The sequence below is a fragment of the Lytechinus pictus genome, chromosome 19 (assembly GCF_037042905.1).
Source record: "Lytechinus pictus isolate F3 Inbred chromosome 19, Lp3.0, whole genome shotgun sequence".
Classification (NCBI taxonomy): Eukaryota; Metazoa; Echinodermata; class Echinoidea; order Temnopleuroida; family Toxopneustidae; genus Lytechinus; species Lytechinus pictus.
This window is the reverse complement of record NC_087263.1, coordinates 5,558,329-5,574,265: the sequence shown is the minus strand read 5'-3', so window position 1 is coordinate 5,574,265 and position 15,937 is coordinate 5,558,329.

Here is a 15,937-nt window from a genome sequence, read left to right as displayed (position 1 = left end):
TATATATCGATTGGCGAATATTATTCAAGCTTGAAGGGAGGAGGACGTCAAGATGAGAGGGGGGTGGGAGGGGGGATAGCGAGATTGATTGAGAAAATTGGCACACTAAAAAAATTGCAAGAGTGATGAGAGAGTGAGAATGGGAAATCATGCAAGAAAGTATATCCTTGCGTTATCGGGTGTATGTAATTGTGGGTTCATGATAATAATGGTAACAATGATAATCTGATCATGATAATGACGGTAACATTAATGGTAATAATCACTATGACAATAATAAGCAATATAAAATACAGCATTTATTGTGAGCCATCGATGGCGATTCTGCTGTGCAGAGGGTTAAAGGGAGAAAAAGAAAAGGAGTGGAAGCGGTTGGTTAATATTTCTTTTTCAAAATATATTTTCTAGTGACAAATTAAGAAGTATAGTCCAGGTGGGTGTTTCATAAAGCTGTTCGTAAAAACATTTAATGTTGAATATCACTCACCACAGAAAACCAGACACTCTTAACTTACAAACGGCTTTATGAAACGGCCCCAGTACATATAAACTTTGTCCTAATCACGATAATTGCAACAACAGACAGCGTTAATGTTTTAAAACGAAAGACAGTTATACTCTTTAATTATCACAGCTATCAAAATATTCATCTACAAGTGGCAAGCAATTCCTACAAACAATTTCCTCAACTGAACCCTCTTTGATAATAAAGATCGCTTTTTAACTCCTATCTTCGGGCCAGATTGGTCTGATTTCCTGTAATCGCTACTCTACTTTTTTTCAATGAACCCATTCCCATATGCTGAAAGTGACACTCTTTACGACTTTTGATACCAGTGACTTCAAATTTTCATACATTTTGTCATTCAGATGTATTGCGAATAAAATAAATCGGATGTGAGTTGATTTAGACTGCAGAGCCTTTTCAGATTTTAACTGGTTTGATAACTGTTCTTCAAGCGGTCCTTGTGTTGGGACATTCTTCAAGACCTTTCTGCATTCTAATACAGTGTATGTTGATCTCATATACAGCTACAAGAGCCCCGCTGTGGTTCGAACCCACAACCTTCCATTCAAAATGAAAGCGATGACGCACTTTTTTTTTGGGGGGGGGGGGGTAACCTAAAATCTACGCGGACACTGCAGCTTTTGTCTTTGTGATGACGAATACGATGCTGTTACGTGAAACGTCATTAATACGTCTGATGCAAAAGACTATGAACCGTGGCTCCATTTTTTTAACGAGCATTATTGCGCATTTATTGTTTAGGACTTGAACCGGGACCTACATTTCGAGAGCTCAGTCAAATACCCAGATCATGTCTTTAAAAATGCGTGTTGGGAATCTCATCAATAAAATAGTGAGATGTTCAGTGAAACCCCCATTGAAGTTGGTCAAATGGAGTAATCGCGGAATTTGATCGATTTGTAGTCAGTTACAATGGTGTGACTGTCCCCCTGTCCCATTTAGAAGTGGCTAAAGAACATTACGTGCAGAAGCAATGGGACCGCCACATTACCCTTAGCACGAGTCATGCATGGTATACATGGTATATTCCGCAATGAGTGAAGGGAACACATGCCATGAGCGAAGAGGGGGGGGGGGGGTTCAGCCACCCCCCCCCCATTTTTTCCCAAACCCTGTACAAAAACGTAAAAAATGACATTCTGATTGTGATTTTTTTTTGCATGGTCAGCCACCCCCCCCCACCCACACTTTTGACTCAGCCCCCACTTTTAAAACCGTTCCGCGGCCCCTGAGCTAGTTTCATAAAACCTCTCATTAAAATAAATTTGTAATAACATATAAGCTACTCCTCCAATCTGATTCGTTGATAGTAGATTCGATATAGAAATTGTGCATTTATTGTTATTACAATTTCTTTTGAAATTGGTACCCGGTTCTCCAAACTGAAATAATATAGACAGATTTGTGGTCAATAACCCCAAAATAAATATTGATTAAAAAAAACCTACAAGAGGGTCACGATACATTTCCATTTTTTCATATTTTTTTTTCTTCAAATTTTGGATTTGATTAGTTTCATCATTTTATATTTATAGTCCATTTATTCCCATTCAAATTGTCAAATTTACTTTATGTATTTTCGATGCAGTATATTGAAATTATTGTATTCAAGGGAAACAAAAAAATTATTGCAATGCAACTAATGTCCAATATATTGATGGAATCATTAAAAGCTTTCAAATGAACCCCTAATTTTGTGGAGCTATTTCGTAAATACCCTTGACCCTTTTTGATATTTAATTGGAGTCGGAAAAAATAAAAGCAACGGAAATGTAATGTCACAGCGCTGCCAAATGACAACATGAACTATTATTACAAAGATAGTATATATTCAGAGGTTTATCCGTTTCCTATTAGTTTACCCTTGCATCAAATGGGCCATAAACAAAATTAAAAACACTTTAATGGGTATTTTACTTTTCTGTATCAAACGGACCGTTAATCTAAATATTATTCATTTCCAGTGATTTAGTTAATTTTCAGATAAAATGAAAGAATATAGGTCGAAAAGCCAGCAGAAGATTTCTTGAGGGGTTTACTTTGTTAAAGACTTGCTTTTCTATGGAATAGGTGTCCAAAAACGACCGGCATTTTCTTGTTTTGGGTATTTTTTCATGGAAGGGGTGCTGGCACGGCTGCGCAATTCGCGAATCCCTCTTTCGTACATAGAACGGGGGGGGGGGGGGGGTACATGAAAAGTTTTTTCAGTGATTTTCACTGACAAATTTGCTCTCAGCCAATGAGATCCAAGGATCTTCAGTAGCTTATAACATACGTCGGTAACGCTTCCCAGATGATATATGTGAAAGATCAAGATGGGAATACTACCAATGAAAAAGAAAAAAATACGTCATCTTGAGATTATCTTGCCCCCTATTATTAATCCAAATCAGAGTTGTTTACTGCTCTGATCCAAATATCCCGATGCCACTCAGGGGACACACACACACTCACCCACACGCACACACACACATACACGAACATGCGAAGAAGTGGATCGCATTGAGACCTCGCCTCACTGACTTTCCATTTATCGTAAAGTGACTGTGAACACCATGAAGACAATGAAAAGTATATTATAGGCCTTTCCCATAGAAAATATTTACTATTTTTCTTTGTCACTAGCTTCTGGGGACGTGGGGTGGGGTGGAGGGGAGGGGGAGTTAATCCATGAAAAAATAGGAGGCCCACACCTTTTTTAATGTAGGCCCTATATGCCATATATCTATTATTTTTAATCCATTAGTAACCAAGACGTAGACCCAGTGGCGGAAAATGGAGATGGATTATGTTTGTTTTTAGTGTAGCGCGTTTAATCTTATTTGAATTCATGACCAAAATAAACTTTGATAAAAAAATCTTCACATTGCCTTCTCTATAAAACAACAACAACAAACACTCAAAACACATCAACGGATTAAGTAATTCTTTCTTCTCCACTTACATCTTAAACTTATCGAATTTACAAAGTGCTTGTGCACACAGAAGGTTAATTTAATAGCTTTTAAACAAATAGGAGTTGTAATTATTGTCCTCGTTAAAAAAAACGAAAAAAGAAAAGCGCGCGCGTATGAATGAGTGCAGTCACATCAACGAAACCGATTCCAAACCGACCGATGATATGTCATTGGTAATTACGTAATAGCTTTGATCGGTTTGGTATCAATGTCGTTGATATGACTGAACTGTTACCTGATCGTTGTGATAAACCTATGGCAAAGGCCTCTATACATCAGGCGGTCAGGAAACTTGTTTATTACCTCAAATTCATTCTGGACTTTGGTAGTCGACTGATTACTCTGACACTGACAGCTCTGGATTTGGAAAGGAAATGTGAAAAAAGGAACATCGAAGCAGTCAAAACATTTTTTAAACGTTATTGTAGGTGTTATTACTCCGTCCAGTTCTAATTCTTTTGTAAGAGACTGCAGCCTGCATTAATATTGATCGTGGTAAGTTGATGCTTTTTAGATGTATTTATATCATTTCGTATGTATTTATTGTTTTTTTTTTTCAAAAAAGTTCGTCAATTTTGTCAGGTGGCCGTAGTAGAAAAGAAATGCGAACAAAGAATTGGAATTTGGGATTTTTTATTGTTACCCCTTTTCTTGATATTTCTACCAGTGTGTTCATTTAATTTTCCTATGTGTCAGTCACTTTACTGTATTCCACTTTCATATGTTATGCCTATTATATTTTGTAGAAAGGTGGAACGGTTAATCAATGAAATCTAAATCTAAATATAAATCCAAATCCAAATCCAAATCCAAATCCAAATATAAATCTTAATCTAAATCTAAATATGATTTTTTTTTTCAATTCTCCCAATTCTATCAAGGCTAATTTGAAAGAAAATATGATGCCCGTTTAAAAATATCCCTCTCTTATTTTCTCAGTATACTTTTCATTTTGTCGTGACCATCCCGAATTTCACAACTAGAATTGGGATTAATTTAGTCGACTATAATGATTATGAAAAACATACATATTGTACTTTGCCAAATAAGTATATTTTTCTTTGTTCCCTTTTGATTAGAGAATAATGAAATGCATAATTAAAGTTTTGTTAGCGAATATTTATTGATACCAAATTAACAAGTGTTTAAGGAAACAACTATTTTCACTTTAAATGAAGGAAAAAAACGAACAATAAAAAGAAAAAGGGAAAGGGAATAACAGACTAATATATGATTAGTATTGATTTAGAAGTAGAACATCCCAAATGAAAGAAAAAGTCAAAGAATTTGCATTTCTACTTCAACGATCAAGTAATCAAATCTAAATATTCTCATGATATCTAGTCTTTTTTCAGTTTTATTGAGGCCTTTTAAAAACTTGATTTGATTTTTATGATAGTGTTGCAATCAATATTTGTTGTACCATTCAAACCCAGAGAAGTGACCAAAGCTCAAAGTCAATGATAACTTGGATAATTATGATATGATTGTGTTAGTTGAATACAAGCAAACTTTTTGGAGTTTCTCCAACTTAATCAAATAAGGATTCCATGGACTTGATATTAATATCAGTACCAGGTTTCTTTTGATGTGGGGGAGGAAGGGGGGGGGGGTCTGTTTCATTCTCAGTTGAATGACGGAAGTAACATACCATGTTATACAGATTGACCAATACATGACTGTCTACAGGATTACTATCATCTTTATACTCTCTTACCTTTTCTCCTTTTTTCACTTCTTGGAAAATTGTATGGGGTGGTCGCCGACCCGACCCCGTTGTTTCGAAACCCCTGATCTGTACCCATATCTTCCCTGCCATTGCCTGCTACCACCATGTCTTGTATTTGAGTTTGTTCTTTCGGTTCTTTAGGGGTTTTATCTGGTGTCATTTTTTCTCCATGGCCGTATACATTTTCCGCGGTGGGGGGGGGGGGGGAGACGCGTTTAAAAAATTGAAGAAACCCAAAAGCGAGGGAGCAAAGTGATCGAGCTTGTCATGGAGGCGCTTTTGCTTTTTATAAAGGTAAATTGAAGGATTTCGGGAACACTTCTGGTGGATTTTTGTGAACATTTTCAGCAAAAATTTGAGTTTTTTTTATTTCTGAAGGGCTACCCTCTGTCCCGCCCCTTCGCTGCGTATGGTCCATGTATGGTCTCTGTTTTGTTGTGTTTTACCATCTTCATGGTTATACTGTATATCAAGGTCTTCACGAGTTGTGCAGTAATGGTTTGGTAGACCTCGATAGGTCAATATTGACTCCTGCCTGTGCCACATATCCGCCACACGACAATGACGACATTCACTATATAGTCATACCTGTATTTTCCATTAATATTTATCCCATATACAATTTGTGTATTGTTTTGTTTTTGTATTTGAAACGAGATGTGAAACAAATAATAAAACCAATATAATCAATAGCTTATTCACGTTTATCATATTACGATTGATACCATCCTACGATATACAATGTAACCCCCCCCCCCCCCCGTCATGCACTTCCCAGAAGATAACTTTATTTGTTTTTTATATTTTATATTTACAGATGTACTGGTTTCATGCCAACACTTTATTATCATAACCATTATTTTATTGACACATCGTTTGATCTATACATACTCGTAGTCATTCATGAGCATTATGATTGACGTACACACACCTATCTTTAATCATATTTGCTTGCAAAACATATTTGATAAAACAAAGTTTAGCACTTCAAGTTCAAAACGTAAAAATAATCATGACTCCTATCATTTTTACCTCTGCCATTTTTATCTGTCATTTTTTTTTCACTCCGCGTCGTCTTTTAACTCACAAAATAAACTCATACGCGCGAAAAATAAAAACGATGGGGGCTGAACCAGTCTTTTGAAACAAACTTGATATCACACATTTTATTTGTACGTTTGACCATCTTTATCTGTTACGTGGGTCTCATGTGTATACTTCTTTGTAAATGGCTTTGTGTAAATAGATTTATTCGGTCATCACCCGTACAATTCTATTCTACCTGGTTTATTATTTAGAGGTTTGAAAAAAAAACCCGCATGAACAAGAAGAATAAAGTGCTGCATCTAAACAGAAAACGATTGACTTATTTGAACAGATAAAGAAATAAATGAAGATGGTAAAAAGAGAAAAAAAATCACATATCAGCTGCAATTTGTAATCATTTCAATTGGAAATAATTGTTAAATGGTGTCGAAACAGAAACACATTGATACACTATTCGCAACCTCCAGCGGCGACGCCGCATTTATTATCGGCAATTTTATGTAAAAAAAAAAAAAAGAAATATATATTATAAAGAGAGTATTTCGTAGTTAAATAATACATATGATTTATATAGCGTCTTTTCCATTTTGATTAAATGCTTAAGGCGCTTAGAAGAGAGCAAAACATAAAAGTAAAGAGAACTAAGAGAAGTACAAGAAAGGGGAAATTACAAATGAGGATAAATGTCTGTCTTCAAACCTAGTACCTGCTGGTGAACAAATGCAATTTGTCCTTAAAAGATGTTACAGAGTTTGAGTTCTTCAGCTCCTGTGGTAGTGAATTCCACAGGGCTGATCCAGCACCAATATTTATTTTTCAAACTCTTACACACGTTGGTATCAATGTCCCATATAGTATTTTCATTTATTTCATGCAAGACAAAGGAGCAATGTAGATGAGACATGCAGGCGCGGATCCAGGATTTCGTAGGGAGGGGGGCCCAAATTCGACCTGATTTTGGCGCCCCTGTGTACTTTTCTGAAAAAAATGGCGGCCCCTCCCTCCCCCTCCCTCCCCAGGCAATCATAAGTGCCTTAAATGCATGTTAAATTATCTTATTTCATAGGCACATGAAGAAGAGGCAATTGAATAATGGTTTTATAATGATGTGTTCATGAATAAATGTAATATCAATTAAAAAAAAAAGAATCAATGCGAGCGCGAAGCGCGAGCGATTTCTATTTTAATCTTTTGATGCTTTCAATCTCGTTTAACTTCTCATCAGAGTAGGCCCTGCTAGAATTATGTGAGCGGGAGCCAGGCGCGGATCCAGGATTTCTTAGGGGGCCCTAATTTCAATTTAAGTAATAATCGTGCCAAAATATTGACTCCCATTACCGAATGGGTAATGTCTAGTTACTTTACACAGAAACATCTCTTGCATTGTATAGGCATGGACCTATTACTTCTGGGTACTCCCATTTTTTTCTTTTCTACTTTTTGTTTCAGGGCTTGGAAAATCTTACGGGGATGACGCCCCTATATCGCCGCGTATGAACACTGGTTGTGCAATAACTAAATTGCATATTCTGGATGAAAGAAAATTAATGTTTTATTTTGGGTAATATATTCTTGAAAAGATATACATGCTTTTTATTATAGAGTTGAGGTAGACTCAGTAGTCAGCACTCAGCATTTACTAATTGGGAGTGCACTGCCTACTTAGATCTGTAAGTGTTTGGATATATTATTTATTTTTTTTGTTATTCGCTTGAAATTTATTCAAAACAGTGAGTTGTCTCGTCAATCCTATTAAACAAACATTGGCTCTTCCGCTCTTGTAACAGTCATATCAAGTATCAAAAGGTTATGTATCTTATAATCTTGCTCAAATTGCATATACTCCAAATAGATTTTTAAAAAGAAACAGAATGCGTGTAAACGGTGTAAATAAAACAAATATAAGATACTAAAGATAAATATGCTGTAAAAATATACTTTATTGGCAATGTCTATATAAATATGAAAACAATGCTCTTACGTTCGCATCATTTTGGACGATAAGTTCTTATCTCTCTCTTTCATACAATACAAGTGAAACATGAATTCCAAGGTCCCATGTATCTTGTATACATCAACCAGTGGCGTACCGTGGGCCACGGCATTGGGGGGGGGGGCACCAGCAAAAATTTTGAGTCACTTAGGGAGCGCGCGAAGCGCGCTCAGTTGTCAGGTATACTGACCTAATAGAGATATTTTAAGGACATGCAGTGCCATTAAACGGATATGTACTTCACTGATTAGATAATGCGAGCGCGAAGCGCGAGCTGAAAATTTTTGATATTCAGAGCTAAAATGGGACATTATAAGCAAATTTTTTGTAATCATGATACGTAACTGTCTCGCTAAACAACAATGCGAGTGCGAAGCGCGAGCTAAAATTTTTGTATATATTGACCCTAAACTGGGAAATTTTAAGGACTATATTTTAGAATCCATTAAGAGTATAAATATCTCACCATAGTCATCTAATGCTAGTGCCATCCTTTGCTGATTTTGTTAGAATTACTTCTAAGCACAGTCATGAAGCACCTTTTATAGCTATTGTAATCATGATTGTCATACGCATCTCACTAATCAAATGCTGCGAGCGCGAAGCGCGAGCTGAAAATTTAGGAAATTCAGACCTGAAGAGGGGCATTCTAAGGCTTGTTTGTAGGAATTCCCTAAGACCGTACGTATTTCACTAACCAAATGATGCGGGCGCGAAACGCGAGTTTAATTATTTTTTATATATTGACCCCAAACATGGATATTTTAAGGACTATGTTTTTTAGGAATCCATTAAGAGTATACATATCTCACCATAGTCATCTAATGCGAGTGCCAAGCGCTTGCTGATTTTGTTAGAATTACATCTAAACACGTGAAGCAATTTTTGAAGTCATTGTAATCATGATTATCATACGCATCTCACTAATCAAATGCTGCGAGCGCGAAGTGAGAGCTGAAAATTTTTGATATTCAGATCTGAAAAATTGACATTTTAGGGACCGATTTTAGGAGTTCATGAAGAGCAGAAATCCCACCAATCCACTAATGCAAACGTTAGCACGGGCAGGAAATGTTTTACATTAAGACCTTATAATAGGGCAATCACTTTAAGTAGTCATGAAAAAGAAGTATATGTCACTACATAAAACAATAATAACTCGAATTGCGAGGAAATATATTTGTTGTATATTGATTTGAAAACGGGAGGTTTTAGTAAAACATTATTATATATCTCGTTAAACAGTCTATGCGAGCACCAGGGGAGCGTTTCATGAAAGGACTTGTCGGACGTTTTACCCGACAAGTCCTGTTTAATCCGACAGTTACCATAGTAACACTGCCTCTCAGCCAATCAAAATCAAGGAAAGATGTCAGATCTGACAACTTTTCGGACAGACATGTTGATGAAACGCTCCCCAGGAACAATGAAGACACAATGAAGCAAATAATGTTTCATAAAGTTATGAAAAAATGCTTCTTATGTTTTTCTCATTATTTATTTCAATAATTTCTTCTTTCCCCACTACGTTTCTCTTCCTTTTTCCCTCTTTTTCTCCTTTTCCCCGTTTTTTTTTTTTTTTGGCCAGCCGATTGGGGGGGGGGGGGGGCACGTGCCCCCCATGCCCCCCGTAGTTACGCCACTGACATCAACTATTTCAAGATGTAACAATAAATGTAAATGATAGCAATACAGTTTAGGCCTAAATAAATAAACGTAATAGTTTCAGTGGAATTCGTTTTAAAAAAATACATGATTTCCCACTGTAGGTTGGTAACGAAAAGGTGTCGTATCATCAACTGTATCTAGCTGTCTTTTTATTACTACATGAAACAAAAATATAGGAACGATATAACATGTAAACCATACAGTTATTTCAGTTATTTGAGTATTTGACGATTCGTCAAAAAAAAAAAAAAAAAACGCATCCGAAACTTTCACCATTACAATGAAAGTTTCATTTATTCCTTTACATATTGCAAGTAAACTTCAACATTTCTGTAAATAATATATATTAATATATCTATACACAATTAAGTTCACATGGTTGTATACTGCACATCCTATTTCAGAATATGATATGCGTTGTGGTATGAATGTCTACCCACCTAGAACATGCAAAACGTTTACTAGTAACTAGTGACTATACTACTAGACCGATTTTTACTCAAACGACTTTCCAATAGAGAAATAACAAGAAAACATTCACCTAAGAATAGAAATCCTCATTTGTTCTGATAAATATCAAGAGTATCAGTACAAAATGTAAACAGTGTCAGTATAAAATGTAACTTGAAATTAACAGAAATGTCAAAGAAAATCGGTAAGGCCTATTCAATCTGCTCAGATTAAAGAATAACATATAATGTTATGCAGGGCCCGCTGGTAACTGAAGTGGCTACCCTGGGTAATAAAACGTTATTATTATTATTATTATTATTATTATTATTATTATTATTAATATTATTATTATTATTATTATTATTATTATTATTATTATTATTATTATTATTATTATTAAGAATAATACTCTCACTACTGCTAAAGTTATATAATTGTTGGCCGTGTACTCCATTCACCGTCCAATTGAAACATAGGACATATAGATAATATTATATTCCACTTGTTAACATTATATTTTCCAATCCGTTTTGGATTAGTGGCTTAAGTGTTGCAAGCAATATAAAAACAACAGTTAAAATCACACGCTTCTCATACATTTGTCAAAGTGTAGAGTGCTTCCCTTCATGCAAGAATAATTCACAACTCTTATTCATATTTTGTTTCTTAGCCTTTAATAAACAAGAGCGACTTTTGTTAGGAATAGAGTTATGGAGTGCTCAGCTCGTGAAGCTCACGAATTACTCATGAAAATATTGACGAATTGTATACGTGCCCCCTACTAAAACATGTTACAAAAGTCGCTAGGACAGAACATAATTTTTGTCTCGCCTACATAGCAGAGCGAGACAATAATTGGCGCCTCTTTTTGACGATGGGGACGGCGTCAACACTGAAATCTTAACCAAATTTAAGAAATGTTATAGTCCATGAAACTTGGAAACAAGGGTAATAAAGTATAGCGGAATATCCTGACTACGTTTGTTTAAGGTAACATGACCAAGGTCAAAGGTAATTTAGGGTCAATGCAGGCCTGGCCGCCTGGGTCAATGAACTTAGAAAATGTTGGGAGAATCAACATCGAAATCTTACCAAAATTAATTTTTTGAAATGTCGACATAAATTAGGTTATGGATCTACTAGTAATTCATGAAATTTAGACATAAAAGCAATCAAATATCCGCTTGTTATACGTTACGCGTTTCACTTGTTATACATCGTTAGGATCATCAATGACACAGGAAAGCCTCATCTTTCGAGGATGGGAAGTGGCGAAATCCTTGACAACTTTGTCATTGTCGACTTCAAGGTCTCTATGTAGCAACATCATTGCCAGTCCATTCAGTCTCACCCATGCGCGGAAATCTGTCCCCAAAGGTAGGGGGGACCACAGGGGCGGATCCAGCCTTCGCCAATGGGGGGGTGGGGCAAAAAAAAATTTAATCCCCGATCGGCCGCTAGAAGATGATTTTTGTTTGTTTCATTGAAGGGGTAGTCCTCATGGTCACTTCTAAGCTTTATTCTTATAAATCAACATAAATATATAATATCATAATCCTTATTTATATAATGCGAGCGCGAAGCGCGAGCTAATTTTTTTTGGGGAAATTTTATGTATTTTTTCCTAAAATCTGAACAATCTGGGCAATGTTTGTTATCCTGAAAAAGATGTGTATGCAACTAAATAATTACTTTGAACGCGAAGTGCGAGCAGAAATGAACTGATGGAAAAGGTACCTGTTAAAGACTGCTTGCAGTTAGCCATGAAGACGTTACATATTTCAACAATCAAATAATACGAGCGCAAAGCGCGAGCTGAAATTTTTGGAAATTTTTACCTCAAGAATGGAAATTCTAAGCACTTTTTGCAACTTAAACAGAATAGGTATATAAATAAACAATTGATGGAAAATGAAAAATTTTGAGATTTAAACATAAGAACGAGACACTCTATTCATGTTTTGTAAATCATGAAAAAGATGAGTAATATGGGGTCTTTCTACATTAATGAAGCGAGCACAAAGCGCGAGCAGAATTTTTTGATATTGTGATCTAAAACTGGATGATTTAAATAGAGAACAAGTTGAATATCTGAACAAACATGCGCGCACGTGTTTCAGATTTAGACCTAGAATCTAGGCATTCTACACATCTTTTATCATGAAAAATCAAAGCGCGAAGTGCGAGCTTAAACTATTTGATATTCCGATCTGAAAAAAAAAGTCAATTTCAGCTCTATATTTCAAGCACTTTGTAGGAAAATAGTGAGGTGGATATGGATCGCACTTCATAAAGAGCTGATATTTTTCACTATTATTTGAGTTTTACCATAGGAGCGGGACATCCTTAGGACATGTCATCATATGAAAATTATGACTATCTTCATATTCTTCTTGCTAAGTGCGAGATTAAACAAAAGGGACAATTTAATCATTAAATTAATATCTTATTTATTAATGCCTAATGAGGGCGAGAAAATCTGATGATATTTTGGCCTGAAAACTGGACATTTCAAGCACTATTGTAATTATGAATAGGATGCATCAGTTAAAATATTTTTTAACCATTAATGCGAGCGCAAATCGCGAGCCAAAATCTTGATAAGCTGAAAATCAATGTTGAGACATACATAACTCGCCAATCAAATCTGATACGTTTTGACAATCAAGACTTGAAATGGGATATTTTCAAAACAAAATGGAATGCACGAAAATAATAGGTACTTGATAAATCGACATTTGCGAGCGCGTGGCGCGAGCAGAAAATGTTAATATTCAGGCCATAAAGCTGTCATTTTTAGAAAGCACTCTTTAAAAATCAGATTTTAAATCAAACAAAATAACGAAAGTTCGATTTACGAGGTGAAATGTGTAATGTGAAATGGTGAAATGTGATAATGTGTAATGCCCATCCAGGAGGGCCCCTCGGGCCCTCCTGGATCGGCCTATGGGACCAGGGGCTTGAAAATTTGACAAGTAAAAAAAAAAAGAAGGTTTTCACCCATTTAAAATGTAAGGTCATTTTAATAGTTCTAAATACATGTATTATTTCGAATGTGAATGATGTATTTTTCTCCATCATAAAAGACCAAAATAGTAGGGGGGAGATTTGATATTGTGTCTCCCCTACTATTTTTGGTAGGGGGGACACGTCCCCCCTGTCCCCCTGTGATTTCCGCCCATGGCGCCCCCTAGTTCAAACATCAATGTGGTGCCCCTAGTTCGAACATCAATTCGGCGCCCCCCCCCTAGTTCGAGTATCAATTCGGCGCCCTTACATGTAGGTCCGACATCAATTTGGCGCCCCTAGTTCGAACATCAATTCGGCGCCCCCCCCCCCCAGTTCGAGTATCAATTCGGCGCCCCTACATGTAGGTCCAACATCAATTTGGCGCCCCTAGTTCGAATATCAATTCGGCGCCCCTACATGTAGGTCGATCATCAATTCGCCCCCCCCCCCCCATTCGAACATCAATTCGGCCCCCAGTTCGAACATCATTTTGGCATCCCTTCGAACTCAATTTGCCTTCCCTTGTTTGAATATCATTTCGCCCCCCCCCCCTAGCTCGAGTATCAATTTGGCGGCCCCCCCCCCTAGTTCGAACATCAATTCGGCGCCCCCCCTAGTTTGAGTATCAATTTGGCGCCCCCTAGCTAGAACATCGATTCGCCCCCCCCCCTTCAGTTCGAGTATCAATTTGGCGCCCCCAGTTCGAACATCATTTTAACATCCCTTCGAACATCATTTCGGCGCCCTCCTAGTTCAAATATCAATTCGGCGCCCATGCATGTAGGTCCAACATCAATTTGGCGCCCCTAGTTCGAATATCAATTCGGCGCCCCTACATGTAGGTCGTTCATCAATTCGGCCCCCAGTTCGAACATCATTTTGGCATCCCTTCGAACTCAATGTGCCTTCCCTAGTTCGAATATCATTTGCCCCCCCCCCCTAGCTCGAGTATCAAATTGGCGCCCCCTAGTTCGAACATCAATTCGGCGCCCCCTAGTTTGAGTATCGATTTAGCGCCCCCCCCTAGCTCTAACATCGATTCGGTCCCCCCCCCCCCCCCCCAGTTCGAGTATCAATTTGGCGCCCCAGTTCGAACATCATTTTAACATCCCTTCGAACATCATTTCGGCGCCCTCCTAGATCGAATATCAATTCGGCGCCCCTACATGTAGGTCCAACATCAATTTGGCGCCCCATAGTTCGAGTATCAATTTGGCGCCCCCTAGTTCAAACATCAATCCTGAGCCCCCCTAGTTCGAGTATCAATCTGGCGCCCCCAGTTCGAACATCATTTTAACATCTCTTCGAACATCATTTCGGCGCCCTCCTAGTTCGAATATCAATTCGGCGCCCCTACATGTAGGTCCAACATCAATTTGGCGCCCCTAGTTCGAATATCATTTCGCCCCCCCCCCCTCCTAGCTCGAGTATCAATTGGCGCCCCCTAGTTCGAACATCAATTTGGCGCCCCTACGTCGAACATCAATCCCCCCCCCCCGTTCAAACATCAATTCGGCCCCCAGTTCGAACATCATTTTGACATTCCTTCGAACATCATTTCGGCGCCCTTTTGGTTCGAACATCATTTTCTTTCCTCCTCTTCCTCTTTTTTTTCTTCTCGTCCTTCCCCCTCTTCCTCTCCCCTTTTCTTCTTTTCTTTCCCCTTTCTCTCTCTTTTTTCTTCTCTTCTTTCTTCCCTCTTCCTCTCTCTTCCCCCCTCTTCTTTCCCCTCTTCCTCTCTCTCCTTTTCCTTTTCCCCTCTTCCTCCCCCCTCTTCTTTCCCCCCTCCCCCTCCCTTTTTCTTCTCTTCCTTCCCCCTCTTCCTCTTTTTTCTCTTTCTTTCCCCTCTTCTTCTCCTTTTTTCTTTCCCCTCTTCTTTTTTCTTCTTTTCTTTCCCCTCTCTTTTTTCTTCTCTTCTTTCCTCCCTCCTTTTCTTTTCCCCTCTTCCTCTTTTTCTTCCCCCTCTCCCTCCCCTCCCTTTTCTTCTCTTCCTCTTTTTTCTCCTTTTCTTTCCTCTTTTTCCTCTCTCTCTCTTTTTTTCTCCTTTCCCTCTCTTTTCCCTTCTCTTTCTTTCCCCTTTTCCTCTCCCTTTTCCTTCCCTTCCTTCCCCCTCTCCCCTTTTTCTTCTTTTCTTTCCCCTTTTCCTCTCTCTTTTTTCTCCTCTTCTTCCTTCCCCCTTTTCCTCTCTTTTCCCCTCTTCTTTTCCCCTTTCTCTCTCTTCTCTTCTTTCCTCCTTCCTCTTTTTTTTCCTCCTTTTTCTTTCCTCCTCTCCCCTCTCTCCTTTCCTCTTTTCTTTCCCCCTTTTCCTCTCTCTTTTTTCTTCCCTTCTTCCCCCTCTTCCTTTCTTCTTTTTCTTCTTTTCTCTCCCCTCTTCCCCTCTTTTTCCTCTTTCTTTCCTCTTTTTTTTTTTGCCGAAGGGGGGGGGGGGCAAGGCCCCCTCGGCCCCCCCCCCATGGATCCGCGCCTGGAGACATGCACAATTGCTGCATGTGCCGGGAATCGAACCCCCGGATATTCATGTTGTTGTCGCACGCGGGCGCCCTATACCACTT